General features: G+C 36.0%; 1 protein-coding gene and 1 pseudogene across 16 annotated transcripts in view; both read left to right on the forward strand.

Moving 5' to 3' along the window:
- HMBOX1 (homeobox containing 1) overlaps positions 1-19,021 on the forward strand; it is a 280,883-nt gene that overhangs the window by 71,420 nt on the left and 190,442 nt on the right. The window lies entirely within an intron of this gene.
- LOC143677195 (dnaJ homolog subfamily A member 1 pseudogene) lies at positions 3,141-4,615 on the forward strand (annotated as a pseudogene).

Here is a 19,021-nt window from a genome sequence, read left to right on the forward strand (position 1 = left end):
GAAGGTAGGGAAGACAGGAAAAAGTGTTGTGAGAAATAATGGCTATAATTTTCTAAGTTCATGAAAACTGTAAACCTACAGGTTCAACAAGTGTGATATATGTGCAGGAGGGTAATGTAGGGGATGGAGGATATATGTGAAGAAATAGTGGCCAAAGTTTTTGAAATGTTATGAAAAGTCCACAGGTTAAGGACATGAAGTATACCCCAGACAGAATAAAGTATAAAATAAAATTTCAGGGTGGGTCACAGTGTCTCAACAGAATTCTCACCTGCCATACCGGAGACCCGGGTTTGATTCCCAGTGCCTGCTCATGCAAAAAAGAAAATTGCACCAAGGCACATCAAATTAAATTGATGAAGTTCAGTAATAAAGAAAAACAAGCAGCCTAATGAAAAATGATGCTCTGCATTCTGAGGAATATAAATAAGAATTACTTAATCATTCAGAAACTATGTAAACCATCAGATTTTGGAACAACCTCTTCATAGCGTGTGCTTGTGGGAAATGGAGTAGGGTGTGAAATTTTATACCTAATGACAATATCTTTAAAAAGTTGTGGTGAGGTTCCGGAGAAGATGGCGGCTTAGTAAGACGCGCGGGTCTTAGTTCCTCCTCCAGAACAGCAACTAAAGAAACAGAAACAATACGAAACAGCTCCCGGAGCCACGACAAAGACCAAAAAGACAGCGTACCCCATTCTGGAACGGCTGAACGGGCAGGGAGAATCTGCTGCGGTGAGATACCCGAGGGGCGTGCGCTTTCCCAGGCCGGGGCGGCTGGCGACCAGGGTCCCTTCCACACACGTGGCTTCCCGGTCCGACTTGGAACGTTGGATAGTGGGGCCCTCCCGCCACGCTATCGTCTCGGGCCAGCTGGGCAATTTGGACCGTCACTCCCCCAAGCCGCGGTGGCCGGCGACCCCCCCCTCCACATGCGGTTTCCCGGGCCGACTGCGAGATTCGGATTGCCAAGGAGCCACAGCATCTTTTACTGGTGGGACCCGCAGACAGACAAGCACCACGAGCGCCACCTACTGGGCAGGAAAATAAAAACAGAGCCCAGAGATTTCACAGAAAAACCTATCAACCAGCCGGGTCCCACACCCAGGGAAATCTGATCAAATGCCCAGACACCAGCAGAAAATAACGGATCACGCTCAGAAAATTGAAGATATGGCCCAGTCAAAGGAACAAACCAATAGTTCAAATGAGATACAGGAGCTGAGACAACTAATGCTGAATATACGAACAGAAATGGAAAACCTCTTCAAAAACCAAATCAATAAATTGAGGGAGGACATGAAGAAGATATGGGCTGAACAAAAGGAAGAAATAGAAGATCTGAAAAAACAAATCACAGAACTTATGGGAGTGAAGGACAAAGTAGAAAAGATGGAAAAAACAATGGATACCTACAATGGTAGATTTAAAGAGACAGAAGGTACAGTTAGTGAACTGGAGGATGGAACATCTGAATTCCAAAAAGAAACAGAAACTATAGGGAAAAGAATGGAAAAACTTGAGCAGGGGATCAGGGAACTGAATGACAATATGAAGCGCACAAATATACGTGTTGTGGGTGTCCCAGAAGGAGAAGAGAAGGGAAAAGGAGGAGAAAAACTAATGGAAGAAATTATCACTGAAAATTTCCCAACTCTTATGAAAGACCTAAATTTGCAGATCCAAGAAGTGCAGCGCACCCCAAAGAGAATAGACCCAAATATGCGTTCTCCAAGACACTTACTAGTTAGAATGTCAGAGGTCAAAGAGAAAGAGAGGATCTTGAAAGCAGGGAGAGAAAAACAATCTGTCACATACAAGGGAAACCCAATAAGACTATGTGTAGATTTCTCAGCAGAAACCATGGAGGCTAGAAGACAGTGGGATGATATATTTAAATTACTAAAAGAGAAAAACTGCCAACCAAGACTTCTATATCCAGCAAAATTGTCCTTCAAAAATGAAGGAGAAATTAAAACATTTATAGACAAAAAGTCACTGAGAGAATTTGTGACCAAGTGACCAGCTCTGCAAGAAATACTAAAGGGAGCACTAGAGTCAGATATGAAAAGACAGAAGAGAGAGGTATGGAGTAAAGTGTAGAAAGAAGGAAAATCAGATATGATATATATAATACAAAAGGCAAAATGTTAGAGGAAAATATTATCCAAACAGTAATAACACTGAAAGTTAATGGACTGAATTCCCCAATCAAAAGACATAGACTGGCAGAATGGATTACGACCCAGCAATACCACTGCTAGGTATCTACTCAAAGGACTTAAGGGCAAAGACACAGACGGACATTTGCACACCAGTGTTTATAGCAGCATTATTTACAATTGCAAAGAGATGGAAACAGCCAAAATGTCCATCAACAGACGAGTGGCTAAACAAACTGTGGCGTATACCTACGTTGGAATATTATGCAGCTTTAAGACAGACTAAACTTATGAAGCAGGAAATAACATGAATGGACCTAGAGAACATTATGCTGAGTGAGTCTAGCCAAAAACTAAAGGACAAATACTGTATCGTCCCACTGATGTGAACCGACATTCGAGAATCAACTTGGAATATATCATTGGTAACAGAGACCAGCAGGAGTTAGAAACAGGGTAAGATAATGGGTAATTGGAACTGAAGGGATACAGACCGTGCAACGGGACTAGATACAAAAACTCAAAAATGGACAGCACAATAATACCTAATTGTAATGTAACTATGTTAAAACACTGAATGAAGCTGCACCTGAACTATAGTTTTTTGTTTGTTTGTTTGTATCTTTTGTTGTTGTTTTTTCTATTTCCTTTTTTATATATATATATTTATTATCATTATTATTATTTTAATTCTCTTCTCTATATTAACATTCTATATCTTTTTCTGCTGTTTTGCTAGTTCTTTTCCTAAATCGATGCAAATGTACTAAGAAATGATGATCATACATCTATGTGATGATACTAAGAATTACTGAGTGCATATGTAGAATGGAATGATTTCTAAATGTTGTGTTAATTTCTTTTCTCTTTTTTGATTAATAAAAAAAAAGTTGTGGTGAGAACTTTTTCAGACAGACTTTGAAAAAATTTGTTGCTTGCAGACTTGTACTTTAAGAAATGTTAAAAGAAGCGGAACTTTCCAGAACGCTCGGTGAGAGGTGGAGGAGTGGTGGGTGCCTGAGCTGCGCACAGCGACGCGCTCCTTCCCGCTCCCCCTCACCAGCCTCGGCCTGCTCACCGGCTGTAGAAAATGGTGAAAGAAACCACTTACTATGATGTTTTGGGGGTCAAACCCAATGCCACCCAGGAAGAGTTGAAAAAGGCTTACAGGAAACTTGCCTTGAAATACCACCCTGATAAGAATCCAAATGAAGGCGAGAAGTTTAAACAGATTTCGCAAGCTTATGAAGTGCTCTCTGATGCCAAGAAAAGAGAATTATATGACAAAGGAGGAGAACAGGCCATTAAAGAGGGTGGAGCAGGAGGGGGTTTTGGCTCCCCTATGGACATCTTTGATATGTTTTTTGGAGGTGGTGGAAGGATGCAGAGAGAAAGGAGAGGTAAAAATGTTGTACATCAACTCTCAGTAACCTTAGAAGATTTATATAATGGTGCAACAAGAAAACTAGCTCTGCAAAAGAATGTGATTTGCGACAAATGTGAAGGCCGAGGTGGTAAAAAAGGAGCAGTAGAGTGTTGTCCTAATTGCCGAGGTACTGGAATGCAAATAAGAATTCATCAGATAGGACCTGGAATGGTTCAGCAAATTCAGTCTGTCTGCATGGAGTGCCAGGGCCATGGGGAACGGATCAGTCCTAAAGACAGATGTAAAAGTTGCAATGGAAGGAAGATAGTTCGAGAGAAGAAGATTCTAGAAGTTCATATTGACAAAGGCATGAAAGATGGCCAAAAGATAACATTCCATGGTGAAGGAGACCAAGAGCCAGGACTGGAGCCAGGAGATATTATCATTGTTTTAGATCAGAAGGATCATGGTGTTTTTACTCGACAAGGAGAAGACCTTTTCATGTGTATGGACATACAGCTTGTTGAAGCATTGTGTGGCTTCCAAAAGCCAATATCCACACTTGACAACCGAACCATAGTCATCACTTCTCATCCAGGTCAGATTGTCAAGCATGGAGATATCAAGTGTGTACTAAATGAAGGCATGCCATTTTATCGTAGGCCGTATGAAAAGGGTCGCCTAATCATTGAATTTAAGGTAAATTTTCCTGAGAATGGCTTTCTCTCTCCTGATAAACTGTCTTTGCTGGAAAAACTCCTACCAGAGCGGAAAGAAGTAGAAGAAACTGATGAAATGGATCAGGTAGAACTGGTGGACTTTGATCCCAATCAGGAAAGACGACGCCATTACAATGGAGAAGCATATGAGGATGATGAACATCACCCCAGAGGTGGTGTTCAGTATCAAACCTCTTAGTTGGGGCCAGTGAATAACACTACTGGCATCTTATATATGCAGTAGTGAATAAGTGAAGGACTGTAACCATAATATGCTCACTACTTGCTATTGTTTTTTGTTATAATATTCAGCTATAGTAGTGTTTTAAAAGTTAAAATGAAGAATAAACTCAAATATAAAAGCTCTCACTTTGCCCTGTATGTATGATGACTTCAGTGTGCCAGATGAAGTTTAATACTTGTAAGAACTATTGGTGTGAAAAGTCTCCTTATCATTTGTTAGGCCATACCTTGTAATCTTTTTTTTCGCTGTATACATGGACTAGCTTAGCGTGAAATGCCTAGGTGTAGGTATGTGTATTGACTTCAGTGTGTGACCCTTCATTGTTAAGCTATGAAATTAAAACTGTATTTAACTGGCAATCAAAAAAAAAAAAGCAATTTGTAGAGACGTGTTGGTCTGTATAGTTACTTGTATTAAGTGGGATTTATTGTGATACTTCTGCAGTGACTGTCTCAGCTCTTTGAAAATGGCGCAGTAATTTAGTCTGGTATCAGTAATAGAAATGGTAGCTTTCTAAGGAAGAATTTATCATAATATGCTGCCTCTTGAGGGCGTGCACTTCTACAATTGCATTCCCTTCTGATATGCTTTTTTTTTTTTTCTTAATATATAAGTATGTTGCTCAGACCTGGTTACATCCCCCCCCCCCCCCTTTGGACCATGATAGGCCTCAGAGTAGTGTTGCAGGAGCTGGGTAACTTAGAAGTTAAGATGAAGAGATCTTTGTAGAGCAGGAGAAATTTGCATGTATGAGATAGGAGGTGTTCCTTAGGCTAACTTTAAACCATTTAACTTATGCTCCAAAGTAACTGTAATTTAATGTTGGTAGTAATAGCAAATTATGAATAGCTTTAATCATGTTTAAAAGTCATATGTTCACATGCTTAAATCTGGATATCAGAATTTAAGCTATTCTTGAAATGTATGAATGTCTCCTTAATATACTAATTACAAAGCAAAAAAAAAAAAAAAAATGTTAAAAGAAGCTGGATGGACAGAAGAAAAATTACAGGTAGAAATGTGTGTGTATATATATATGTGTGTGTGTGTGTGTATGTGTGTATATGTATATAAAGAAATGAAGAGTTCCAGAAATGCTACTTATGTGGGAAATATAAGTTGTTTTTTTTTAATTGCTGTCTCCTTAAGATATAATTGCTATTTTTAAGCCAAAATAGTAGCAGTGTATTATGGAATTTATAGCACCTGTAGGAGTAAAACATATGACAAAATTAGCAAAAATAATGGGAGGGGAAAATGAAAGGTTTTTATGTGATATGTGAAGTGATATGTTATTATTCAATGGTAGATTGTGATGCATTAAAATATATATTATAAACCCTGTGGCAACCACTAAAACACCATAAAATAATATTCTTGTTCTGCATATGTTCTAGTTTGCTAGCTGCTGGAATGCAATATACCAGAAATGGAATGGCTTTTAACAAGGGGAATTTAATGAGTTGCTAGTTTACAGTTCTAAGGCTGAGAATTAAAACAAATCTATAGAAAAGTCCCATCAAGGGCATCCAGGGAAAGATACTGTGGTTCAAGAAGGCAGATGAAGTTCAGGGCTTCTCTCTGGGCTGGAAGGGCACATGGCGAATATGGCATCATCTGTAACTTTCTCTCCTGGCTTCTGGTTTCATGAAGCTCCCTAGGAGGCGTTTTCCTTCTTCATCTCCAAAGGTCACTTGGTTGGTGAACTCTCTGCTTCGTGGTGCTGCAGCATTCTCTGCTCTCTCTGAGTCTCTTATTCTCCAAAATATTTCCTCTTTCGTATGACTCCAATAAACCAATCAAGACCCACCCAAATGGGTGGAGACATGCCATCCCCTAATCCAGTTTAACAACCATTCTTAACTAAATCACATCATCCTGGGAGATGATCTCATTACAGTTTCAAACATACAGTATTGAATATAGATTACTCTACCTTTATGAAATAGGGTTTATATTAAAACATGGCTTTTCTTAGGGGGCATACTTCCTTTCAAATCAGCACAGCATACTTTCTCTAAATATTAAACATTTCACTTCAGTTTTCTTTCAGTGCTTACATGGTATATCTTTTCCATGTGTTTACATTTAACCTATCTGTGTCTTTTAAATTGTATTTCGGATAGCATATAGTTGGATCTTATTATCCAGTCTAGCAATGTTTGCCTTAATTGAAGGAATTAGTGTATTTACATTTAATGTAATTACTGATAAAGTTGTGTTTCAGTCTGCCATCTACCAGTTGGTTTTTAGTTTTATTTTGTTTTTTTTTTTTGTCCCATTCCTTTTTTGTTCCTTTTATTCCTGATTTCTTTTGGTATGACTGAGTGTTCTAGTTTTCTAGCTGCCGAATGCAATATAACAGAAACGGAGTGGCTTTTTAAAGGGGAATTTAATGAGTTGCTAGTTTACAGTTCTAAGGCTGAGAAGATGTCCCAATTAAACAAGTCTATAGAAATGTCTAATCAAGACATCCAGGAAAAGATACCTCAATTCAAGAAGGCCGATAAAGTTCAGAGTTTCTCTCTCATCTGGAAAGGCATATGATGAACACAGTTAGAATTTCTCTGTCATCCGGAAGGGTACATGGTGAACACAGCATTATCTGCTAGCTTCTTCTCCTGGCTTCCTATTGCGTGAAGCTCCCCGGGAGGCATTTTCCTTCTTTATCTCCAAAAGTCACTGGCTTGTGGACTCTACCTCTCCTGGCTGTGTCATTCTGCTCTGCTCTCTCTGAATCTCTTCATTCTCCAAAATGTTTCCTTTTTTATAGGACTCCAGAAACTTATCAAGACCCACCCAAATGGGTGGAGACATGACATCACCTAATCCAGTTTAACAACCACTCTTGATTAAATCACATCTCTAGGGAGATGATCTGATTACAGGTTTAAACATACAGTATTGAATAGGAATTATTATGCCTTTACAAAATGGGATTTTGATTAAAGCATGGCTTTTCTAGGGGACATACATCCTTTCAAACTAGCACACTGAGTAATTTTTATCTTTCCGTTTTATACCCATTATTGGCTTGCTAGGCGTCTTAGAGTGTTTCCACTTTTTATCATTCTTTTTCTTTCTTCTCCTCGTCCTGACTCATCTCAAGTGTCTTGTCTTCTAGTTCACAGATTCTTTCTTCTGTCAGCTCCATTCTACTCTTGAAACCCTCCTGGGCATTTTGCATTTCACTTATTGTGGTCTTCAACTCCAGTAGTTCTGTTTGATTCCTTTTAAAAATTGCACTCTCTTTATTAAGATTCTCATATTGCTCATTCATTGTTTTCCTGATATCTTCTACTTCTTTCTCTATATTTCCCTTCATTTCCTTGAGCTTTTTTAAGATGATTTTTTTGAGGGGTGGGGGGCAGAGTATGGTCCAGAAATTGAACCCAGGTCTCCTGCGTGTAAGGTGAGCATTCTTCCCCTGAACTACCCATGCACCCAAAATGATTTTTTTAGAGTCTTTGTTTGGTATATTTTCTGAACCTCCCTCTCCTAGGTGTTTCAAGCAGGCAGCCAGCAAGCCCTTGTCCCACATTGTCTGCCTCTATAATTTCTTAAGCTTCTTTCATTGTATCAAGCTGCTTTTTGCCTGAAGGGCAAATTTTGAGAGGAGGGGCATACTGGAGAGCACTTTCCCAGCTGAAACAGGGCCAGGGATCCAAGAAGGGGACATAGATAGGCTCCAAAGTGCCCTGGGGAGGGTATTAGGAAGGATGCCAAGAACTTCATCCATGGTTGCCCAAAGCTGAGCTTTCTTGGTCTGCTCAGCAAATGGAACTCATCACCTAACTGTCCCCTGCAGCACTGAGGAAGTATAACATCTTCAAGTCTCTTCTGTAGCCTTGTCTAGGCAATTTTAAACAATGGCTTCCCTCAGAGCCGTGACTCTAACTATATGAATTCGCTAGTCAAAAGCTGTGATCAGTGATCAGCTGTGCCCACCCTTGGTCTTGGGAAGAGAATTTTTATGTCTCCTTCTGTCACCAATGAGGTAGCCAGGGGGTGGACCCCATAGTGGCCTGCAGTGAGAGTTGGGGATGGAGGCAGAAAGTTGTTGCATGGAGAGCGTAATTTAATATCCTTTACCATAATCAGCTCCTTCTTCCTGCTCTACTTGGTGTGATATTCTTCTGGCCTCTAGAATTTCAAAATAGTTGTCTCAGGCAGTTTCTTCCTATTTAATAATTGTTCTTGTGGAAGAATTGAATCCTAGAGCTCTCTGTTTTACTGTCTTCCCACAATCGCTCTTGGTCAGTTGATTTTTGACAAAGGTGTCATGGCCATACAGTGATCAAAGGAATTTTATTTCAACAAATGATCCTGGAGGAATTGGATATCCAAATTTGGGTAGGAAGAAACTTGACCCTTACATCATAACATGTACAGAAATTTACTTGAATGGATTATAACCTTAAACCTAACAGTTAAAACTATGAAATTTTTAGGAGAAATATAGAAGAAAAATTTTGTGTTTTCTTAAACAATGTTTCCTAGGAAGAATAGCATGAGACATGAGAGAAAATTGATAAATTTCACTTCTTCAAAAGTTAAAAACTTCTTTTCTTTGAAAGACATGATTAAGAGCAGCAAATGGAGATTGTTCCTGAGATGGGTGCATTTGTGGCCTTATGTTACAATCCATCACTCCAATATAGTGTAGAAGAGAGAGTCCTGCGCTTAGAGTCAAGTGCTAATTTGTAAACTTAAGTCTGGCACTTGTCAACGATCTTCTATACTAAGTTACTTTGTAAGTGTTTTATGTTCTTTGAGTCTCAGTTGTCTTTTTTGTAAAATAGTAATAATTTTGCCTACTCTATAGAATTATAGTGATGGTAGAATAAAAAATAGATGTGAGAAAATAAAAATATAAAATTTTTATTCAATGTATTATTATTCCTGTTATTATATGTAGTTGATTTTTTAATAATTTGTCCCTTGAAAAATCATTATTAAGGACCTTTCTTTTTCACATAACCCAGCTCTAATTCTCTCTTAGGATGTACAAACTCTATTTTTACAGTTTTCCCTTCTGATACTTGTTGTCTGAGTTAATCAAAAGTAGGTGGTCACATTTTTTTTTTTCATTTTCTCTTAAGGAAAGAAATGGCTGTATAGTTTTATGCCAAGACAATTCCTTTTACCAGCATTACTTTAATGAGCAATTGCAAAAACATTCTCTAGAGTTCTAGAGATAATAAACAGTAATTATATCATTTATTATATTACTAGATAGAATAATATTATGAATATTTCATATATGTTATAAATACATATTATAACTAAGCTATAATAATAATAAAGTTGATTGGTCACTAGTTTACTTTTTGTCTGGGAACTTCTTCTCTGTACTTTTTTGTCATGGCAAGAATCAGCCATACTCTAAAACATGTAATTATACACTATGAGAAATGTTAGATAATTAAAAGGTTCCCAGGAACATATTGGGCACTTTGAACTTAAATAGAATGATTTCATGTCAAATGAGGCAAACTTTCTTGCTTTACAAATACACTTGTCTTTGGCACAGAAAAAATTAGTTTTTAAATATTTGAAAGTTAAATTCTAAAGACTCATCTATGCCATCTATGACTCATGCATTGTAAATGTAAATTTTCTTTATTGTAGAAATTAAAGGAACTTTTCTTCTCTGCAATACCAATGAAAAAGAGTTAAAAAAGAACAAATCTACAAGGGATTTGGAGGGCAAGAAAAATAGAAAACATTACATTCATTTTACTTTTAATATAAAAAAGATAAAAAAATTTTATTAATACAAATAAAGCAAAATATGTTCTTTGTTTTATATTGAGGTAGATAACATAGGAAATGAGACACTAGTATTGGAGAGATAAAAGAAAAATAGGTTCTCTTCTTCCTGTGGTGTTCCTAATTTCAGTTGTTGATGTGTCACCTTTTATATCACCCAAACTATCTCACTGGGACAGAGTGAGTGAAATAGATGAGAGGAAGGATGTACAATTGGTATTCAGGAAAATATACCTGAGATGGAAAAGAGATTTATAAACTGGTTCTGGAGAATTTAAACTGGGTGTCAGCATTTTAAAACATATCATAAATCCTTTGTATTGTGCTAATAAGTTATAACTGTTATCCATACTCATTGAAATTTTGTGATAAAGATGGAGGGCAATGTGGTGGATACAAAGTATAGTAAATACATGGACCAAGATCAAACCATAGGAGTTACATTCTGAGTTGGAGTTTAAGCTCTACTTCTTATATTTGTGAATAATAATTATGATGACTCAATCATTTATAGATGCCTTTTTTTTAAAACTTTTGTAGTATGTTGTAGAAGAGCCAAAAGGAAATACCAAAAATTACTGAAAGGCCACTGAATTGCAAATTGTAAAAACCTGGCGATTTGGTCCCACCTTGTACCCCTCATAGTCTTATAATTTATATGTTAAAAAATATATTAATTTTAAGAAGGGATTAATAAAGGAATTGAGTCAGCTCAGAACTAACCATTGACTTGTTCTTGTAATGGTTAACTTAGTTCTACTCCTTATATTCATAAATTATAGCTGTTTATGCTTGTTATTGTAATGGTGACAACTCCATCTCCCCTTGCTTGAATCCATAAAAATTTTTAAACTCCTTAGACTCTGGGAGACAGAGTTTTAGGCTGCTAGGCCATCTGATGTGCTTCACAGTTAGCAATAAAATCTCTCTTTGAAATCCCAGTGTCACAGGAATTGATCCTTTGAGAGCATAGGGCAGAGAACCCCCACCCCGCACACACACACACACACACAACCCCTCACTTTTGTTCAGTATCTGTCTCTTACTATCCATTGCTTAGGGTAATAAATAAATCCATTTATTTTCTGCTTACGAAAAGCATGAACCAAAATTACCTAAACTAGCCTTTAAATTCCTTTCTTTTTATGGTCCAACAAATCTCTAAAGCATAATCCTTGTCTTTTACAAATGATTTATCTATATACTTATAGCTATTACTTTTGTGCTGTGGGACGTAGAGAGGTTGTATATGTTACTTTAATATAAAGTTGAATTGATTTTTTTTTTTGCAATTTTGGAACAGGCCAAAATGTCCTCAATTAAAAAAAAAACCTCTGTATTTGGTCATTCCATAATTTTCCACCACTAGCTTATTAAAATAGATTTATATTTTCACTTCTGTTTTCTGTTCCCAGTTTTTCCAGCTGTCAACCTTTTTCATTCCTCTAATTTTTCTTCTTTTTAGCTTCAACAATCTGGATTACAGGGGGAAAAAATCCTGGCATTTAATCAAGAACATGATCTCATTGCTTTCAATGGTTTTGAAAAAGAAACATTTTAAATAAAGCAGTTGAAAGTTTTCACTTTGGATAGTAGGTACTACATAACTGAGTGTGTTGGTTCCCAGCAGAGCTTTGAGTAACCGCTTACTGACTATCCTTATGTTTTTTCTCTTCTACTTTTCAGTGAATAATTGTCTAAGTTAAAAAAAAAAATCCACTAAGACTTTTTCTTCTGGCTCTTGCCACAGTATTGTTTCCTGTCCTTTTCTATATAATACTTTTATATTTTTGTAGCATAATTGTTTTTAGATTACATCACCTATAAATGGAGATGAGTATAATTTAGTTCCTTCTTTCTCAGTCAAGCCCCTAGTGCTCTTCAGAGTCCGCTTATATATTTCTTGTAGTTCTTGAATGGAATGTAACATGTATTCGGAAACAGAAGGTGAATGTTCTTTCCTTACAGCCTTTTGGGGTAGGTCATCCCCCTCAAGACACTGGAATGTGGTGCCTTACACCCACTGCTGCTGGGGCCTCTGTGAAGGATAGTGGCAGTAAAAGAAGTATAGTCTTTGGGGGATTACAGGGCTGCCAGTCTTCAAGATACCAGAAGGTGAAGGGCTGAATTAGAGAAAGTGCCTTTTCCCCCAATTTCTTGCCGTTCTGTGTCCCTAAGTCCCAAAGCAGCAGAGCTTTTTCTCAGTCTCCTGAAAATTTTCTTATTTTTTCAATCCACCCCTTTACTCCTTTTGGGTTCAAAGCCAGTTCAAAGAGCTGAATGGAAAAAGACACCATGTTGTTTCTTCCATTGTCCTTATTTCGTCTCATTCTCCTGCCCATCCTCTCACCCTTGCTGGGTTCCTCCCCAAATCTCCTTCATTCTTGAACTAAAAGATAAAATATCGTTTATGTGGTGGTATTACTGATTCAACAGTGTTAACAATTATTGAATTCTCACTCATACCTGTACCACCTTGTTATATTTTTAAAAGATAATTGAAAATTTTTAAAAATATTTCTGCTATGAAATATATTATGCATATATAGACATATCTTGTATAACCATTTGAATGTTTTTCCCTGCTCTCCCTTTCCTGTTTGGAAAAAATACAATATATACACTATACTGTTCTTTATTTTTCTCACTTGTAGACTATTTCATGTTAGCACATAAAGAATTTTCTTATTTTTTGTGGCTGCAATTTATGGTTATACCATAATTTATCTTGTACCCTGATGGTGGACATTTAGGTTTTTAAAATCTTTTGCTATAACAAATAATTTTGCAAAGTATAGCATTGAACAATAGAGTATTTTGCTTGTGTGAATATGTCACTAGGATAAATCCCCAGAACTGTAACTACTTACTAGGTTAAAGATTATGTGCCTTGTAATTTGAATCCTGTTACATTTTCATTTACTGAACTCTAGGATTTTTTAGTTTATTTTTATTTGTTTATTTATTGGTTTCTGGCTTATGATTTATACATCTCCTTTTAGTGAACTAGTGTTATCACCTCTTTTTTTTTTTGTATTTTGCCCATGCATTTTTCAAACAACATAAATAAGTGAAGAGGGCCAGATATAAAGAAAAAAATAGGTTTAATTTTAATCGTCACATTTTTGATGGAAATATAAGTTTAAGGAATTATCTGTCTGTTATAGGTCCGACTGTAAAATAGCCCAATGGTAAGTGGGAGATAATACTTAATATCTGGAAATGGCCATGGCTAGTGAAGTAGAGCATAAAAGAAATTGTTGGCTTGCAGGGGTTACAGGCTCAGTGGTGACTGACCTTGCAATTTTTTTTTTCTAGAAAAGCAAAAGCCTAGATGTTTATATGCCTCTCCAACTTTTAAATACTGTGTAGACAAACCCAAGATATCCCCAGGATAGACCAACCCTTTCTATACCCTCCACTATTTTACGTACACAGACTAAAGCTCCTTCGTCTCTAGCTCTGATACCCCATATACTCCACTTACCTACTTTTGGCCTCCAGATATTCCATTGATTTTGGGAGTGGGGGGTAGGGGATGGAGGGTGGTATGGTGCATGGTCCAGGAACCGATCCCAGGTCTCCCTCCTGAAAGGCATGAATTCTAACCACTGAACTACCCATGCACCCTTCATTGATTTTGAAATATTCAGTTTTGCATATCATCATAGTCTAGCTTCTTAAAACTTCATTTGGAATTTTCTTCACCCTTGTTGTCTTCCACCCATAACATAGGAATCATGAAGATTGTAGTATCACATTTCTGTTCATTTATTCACCATATCCTATGACTCCAAGCATATTTTTATTTTGGTGGCATAGAATATTAGAATTTCAGTAACTCAGCAGAAAATGCTGATGTTCATTTTGCCCTCCCCATGATCTCTACCAAGATTCTTTCCAGATTTGGGTCATTATTTGAGGAAACAGGAACCTGATCATGAATGTCTGTAAATATTAAAATAGAGCTCAGCAAAAAAGGTTCTTCTCATGATGAAGTCAATCATGACAGTCTTCAGATATGGTTTGTTCCATGAGGTATTGAAAGAGGAATACCTTGATCCAAAGTCTTCAGATATTGAATTATGATTCCCACTGGATTCAAAGCTCTTACCTAGTAGATCTCCACTATTTTATCTCTTTTTATTCCATTTCTCTACAGTGGAGAAGGGTATACAGTTGCCAGTATCACCTTTTCCCTCCCTCTTGTCAGAGACTTCTATTGTCTCCCCTGCCCAAATCCATCAAAGGTGATTAACAGAGCTTTAGGGAAATAAAAAGTAATTCCTAACAAGATGATTGGAAACTACTGCCTTTGATGCTATTTCTCAAATGTCAATGTCATTTATTCATAACTAGAGCCATTAAACGGTTAGTTGGAGGAATTGTAAAAAAAAAAAAAAGAATTTTAGAAAGAAACTTGAATAACCTGTCCTTGCAGTTTCTCAAGTAAAGTAAGTCTTGTCCAAGTAGTTCTTGGCTGAGTGCTACCTTCCTAGTTCTGGATTTCTGTGTATCTACCAGGTAGCTTTCTCATAGATTTTTCTAAATGAACTCTCCCACTGGCAAATGGTTCTTCTCAATGCTGGCCATCTTTACATTGGTTTTCTAATACAAGTACCACTTTCTATAATTGTAAGCCCTTTAAATCAAGTTTTGCCCTAGGTTCTGTTATTCCCAAGATTTACAGTTCAGACTTGCAAGGGCATAAGGAAGCTAACATTTTGCGAGTACTTTCAAACACAAAATAGTCTTACTTCAAGTCTATCATTGTTTATATTATTCCATCCTTTTCCCAGCCTTTTATTTTAGAATTACTATGTTTAAGAAGTATAAGAATTATGGTAGGGAAGGCATTTAGAAACCATTGCATTAGTACAATAGAAAGAGAAGGACTAGAGGTAAGATAGGAGCAGTGGTAGAGAAGGCTGCAGATAAAAGAACCTGTTAAGGACATTAGTTAGCTCATCATATACTTCCATTTTACAGCAGAGAAGCCAGCTGTAAAAAATTGTGAGATAGCAGAAACAGAGGTAAAGGCAGGCAGCTTAGAGAAAATTTTTAAGATAGCTGCCTGCCTAGCTCATTTATAGTCTCTATTTTTAACTTACTAAAGAAGCATAAACAGCAAGCAGAATACCAATGGGTAATATAATATATATATGCATAGATAATATTAGATAATAGATAATATTATTAATAATAGATAATATTACTGGGTCAGAAATAACACATTTCTGATACAGTAGCACCATTCATAATTTTATGAATACTGCCAGGATTCTCTAGTGGTTAATTAAGGAAATTAGTATTATTATATGCATATATAAATTCCTAGCTCTGTAAAATAGATATTTTATATATATATATTTCACTGTATAAAGAAATAGTTTTGCTAATTTATTTTATTCAACCATGCAACCCTATTTATGAGCACCTATGTGACACATACTAGAATATGGCAGTGAACAAACGAGGCAAAAATTTCTACACCTGCAAAAGAAATTTATTTTGTAGGAATGCATACAAAAAATAAGTAAGTATATAATAAGTTAAATGGTGATAACTACTACGAAAAACAACGAAGTAGAGATGGTTGGGAGGATAGAGATTGTGTCTGGAAGCACATTAAATTCAGTGAAGTCATCACTGAGAAGGTGATATTGTCACACTATTATAATAAAATCTAAAGAAGGATGTTGCAATTCATGAGATTAAGAGAATACTTTAAAATACTTAAGTGAATAAAGTTCATACATTCAAGTTTCCTAAAATGATCTATGGGTAGAATTGGTAGTTTGAGATGAAACTTATTCTGGAAAGTCTTACGAAAGGGCAATCTATAGAGAAGTTTTATCAGAGTTATATAATCTTTCCTTCTGAATCTACCATTATGAAACTGGGGAAATGGATTTTAACTAATAGGATATTTAATCATAAATGCATGTAAAAATATAATGAAAATAAGCTGTTCATTTTGACCTGTGCAAGCAGTTAGTTGCTAATAGATCTTGGAAGGTCAAATTCCTCTTTAAGGGGCATGTCAAAGGCAAATTGATGAATAAATAAAATCACTTTTCTTCTATTCTTCATAGTGAGCCTAAACAGAATAATCTGCTGAATATACTAAAGACTGTTTTTCTGCTGGGTGGAGGATCTGTATACCTAAAGATAATCATTGATTCAGTGCCACTAACCACCTAGTTTGTAGATTAATTTATTCCAAAGAAATTGATACTTATGCATTATTGATAATATGGTACAGATTTCTAAAGACCTTACAGAGTTAATAGAAGTTAGACAACAGATAGTGTGGGTTCCTCAGAACAATATTCTGACATTCATATAATCCTGTACTAGTGGTATGTAAATATGAGCTCCTTGGGAGAGCAAATTTTCAGTACTCAACTGTGACCTGAAAAGCCAGAGAATTATTTAAATTAAAATGACAGCCTATCAAGTTTATATGTTGACATTATCTAGCACTTAGTATTAGGGGCATACAGTATGAACTCAAAATTTTAAAAATGAAATATTCCCTGCCTTTCATAGGGAATATCCTTAATACAAATGTCCTTGATAGGTTTTTAAGGTAAAAATCTTTATTTTTAATTTATAGATTAGTTCAGATAAAAGAAGAAGCAATAAAGAGCATGGGATACAAATTTAACATGTCTTTATACTGGTTAAAAATATAAAAATTAAAAATTGATTTGAAGTTGGGAATCATTCCAAAGATTAAAGAAGGCCTGCCATCTATAATTATATATAAGTCCATATTGTATAGAGTGCTTGTAAGCTGGTTGTATTTGTGTACATATAATAAACAATTTAAAAATATTAATGCCATTTAATTGTATGGTACATTGTAGTTTATAATTGTCATTACAGTTTGAGAACCCATGAGCTTGTGATTAGATATCTGAGGAAAATAATTCAGAGTAAGAGTTCTGAAATTAAAGGAGACCTTAACAGATATAATTGGGATAAATCCTTATGATTGTGGAGTAGAATATGTAATCAAAGGCCAGGCAATAGAAATATTAGAGAAACAAAAAATAATGAAATTGTGACTATTATCTGTAGCCCAGGATTTTAAAGACAGGAGTATGAGAAACCTGTGTACTCCTCAACTCGGGTAAAGAGCTTTTTCTCATGACGTGAGATACTTTTTATGTCTATTCAGTTAGGCAATATAAAATCTGAGGCTCTAAAACAGGTCTCTATGGTAGACTCTGAGGAATACAGAGATAGAAAAATTGTTGTACATAAGATACTGACAGTATTTTTGAGTATGGGGTAAAGCATAAATTGGGTCTTTGGAAATTGTTTGACTTTGACTGTTGGTTGTGAAACATTATTTTATTAGGCATTATCATATCTTCCTGAGATGTGGGAGTGAAACAATTTTCCATTTCTTGGCAGTGGAGAACATATGAATTGCCTCATCCTCTACCTTACTATCTTCTTTTTAGCATTCACCTCCTAATAAATGTACAGAGGATACTTCAAAGCTAGTCACAAGAGTAAGTTGATGATACTCTCTGAAGAACAATTTTACGGTTGCTGCAAATGCCTTTAAACTATATACAATGGTATATTAGATATTAGATTATTAGATATTAGAAAATCTGCCATTAGCAATTTATGCTGTTTCCTATTTAATTGGGTTATTCCTGGTAAGGCTATTGATTTAATCCCTATTTAGCTAAAGTTACATTTTTTACAATTAATAAAAATGTTTCAATGTAGGTTCCTCTTTGATCTGATCCTATAAATTATATATTTGCATAATGTTATGTCCAGAACCAGAGATACATCATCACTTTTTTTTTTTATTAACGGAAAAAAAGAAATTAACCCAACATTTAGAACTCATACCATTCTACATATGCAATCAGTAATTCTTAACATCATCACATAGATGCATGATCATCGTTTCTTAGTACATTTGCATCGGTTGAGAAGAACTAGCAACACAACCAAAAAAGATATAGAATGTTAATATAGAGAAAAAAATAAAAGTAATAATAGTAAAAAACAAACCAAACCAAACCAAAACAAAAACCTATAGCTCGGATGCAGCTTCATTCAGTGTTTTAACATGATTACTTTACAATTAGGTATTATTGTGCTGTCCATTTTTGAGTTTTTGTATCTAGTCCTGTTGCACAGTCTGTATCCCTTCAGCTCCAATTACCCATTATCTTACCCTGTTTCTAACTCCTGCTGGACTCTGTTACCAATGACATATTCCAAGTTTATTCTCGAATGTCGATTCACATCATTGGGACCATACAGTATTTGCCTTTTAGTTTTTGGCTAGACTCACTCAGCATAATGTTCTCTAGGTCCATCCATGTTATTACATGCTTCATAAGTTTATCCTGTCTTAAAGCTGCATAATATTCCATCATATGTATATACCACAGTTTGTTTAGCCACTCGTCTGTTGATGGACATTTTGGCTGTTTCCATCTCTTTGCAATTGTAAATAACGCTGCTATAAATATTGGTGTGCAAATGTCCGTTTGAGTTTTTGCCCTTAATTCCTTTGAGTAGATTCCCAGCAATGGTATTGCTGGGTCGTATGGCAATTCTATATTCAGCTTTTTGAGGAACCGCCAAACTGCCTTCCACAGTGGTTGCACCATTTGACATTCCCACCAACAGTGGATAAGTGTGCCTCTTTCACTGCATCCTCTCCAGCACGTGTCATTTTCTGTTTTGTTGGTAATGGCCATTCTGGTGGGTGT

The sequence above is a fragment of the Tamandua tetradactyla genome, chromosome 3 (genome assembly GCF_023851605.1).
Source record: "Tamandua tetradactyla isolate mTamTet1 chromosome 3, mTamTet1.pri, whole genome shotgun sequence".
Taxonomy (NCBI): Eukaryota; Metazoa; Chordata; class Mammalia; order Pilosa; family Myrmecophagidae; genus Tamandua; species Tamandua tetradactyla.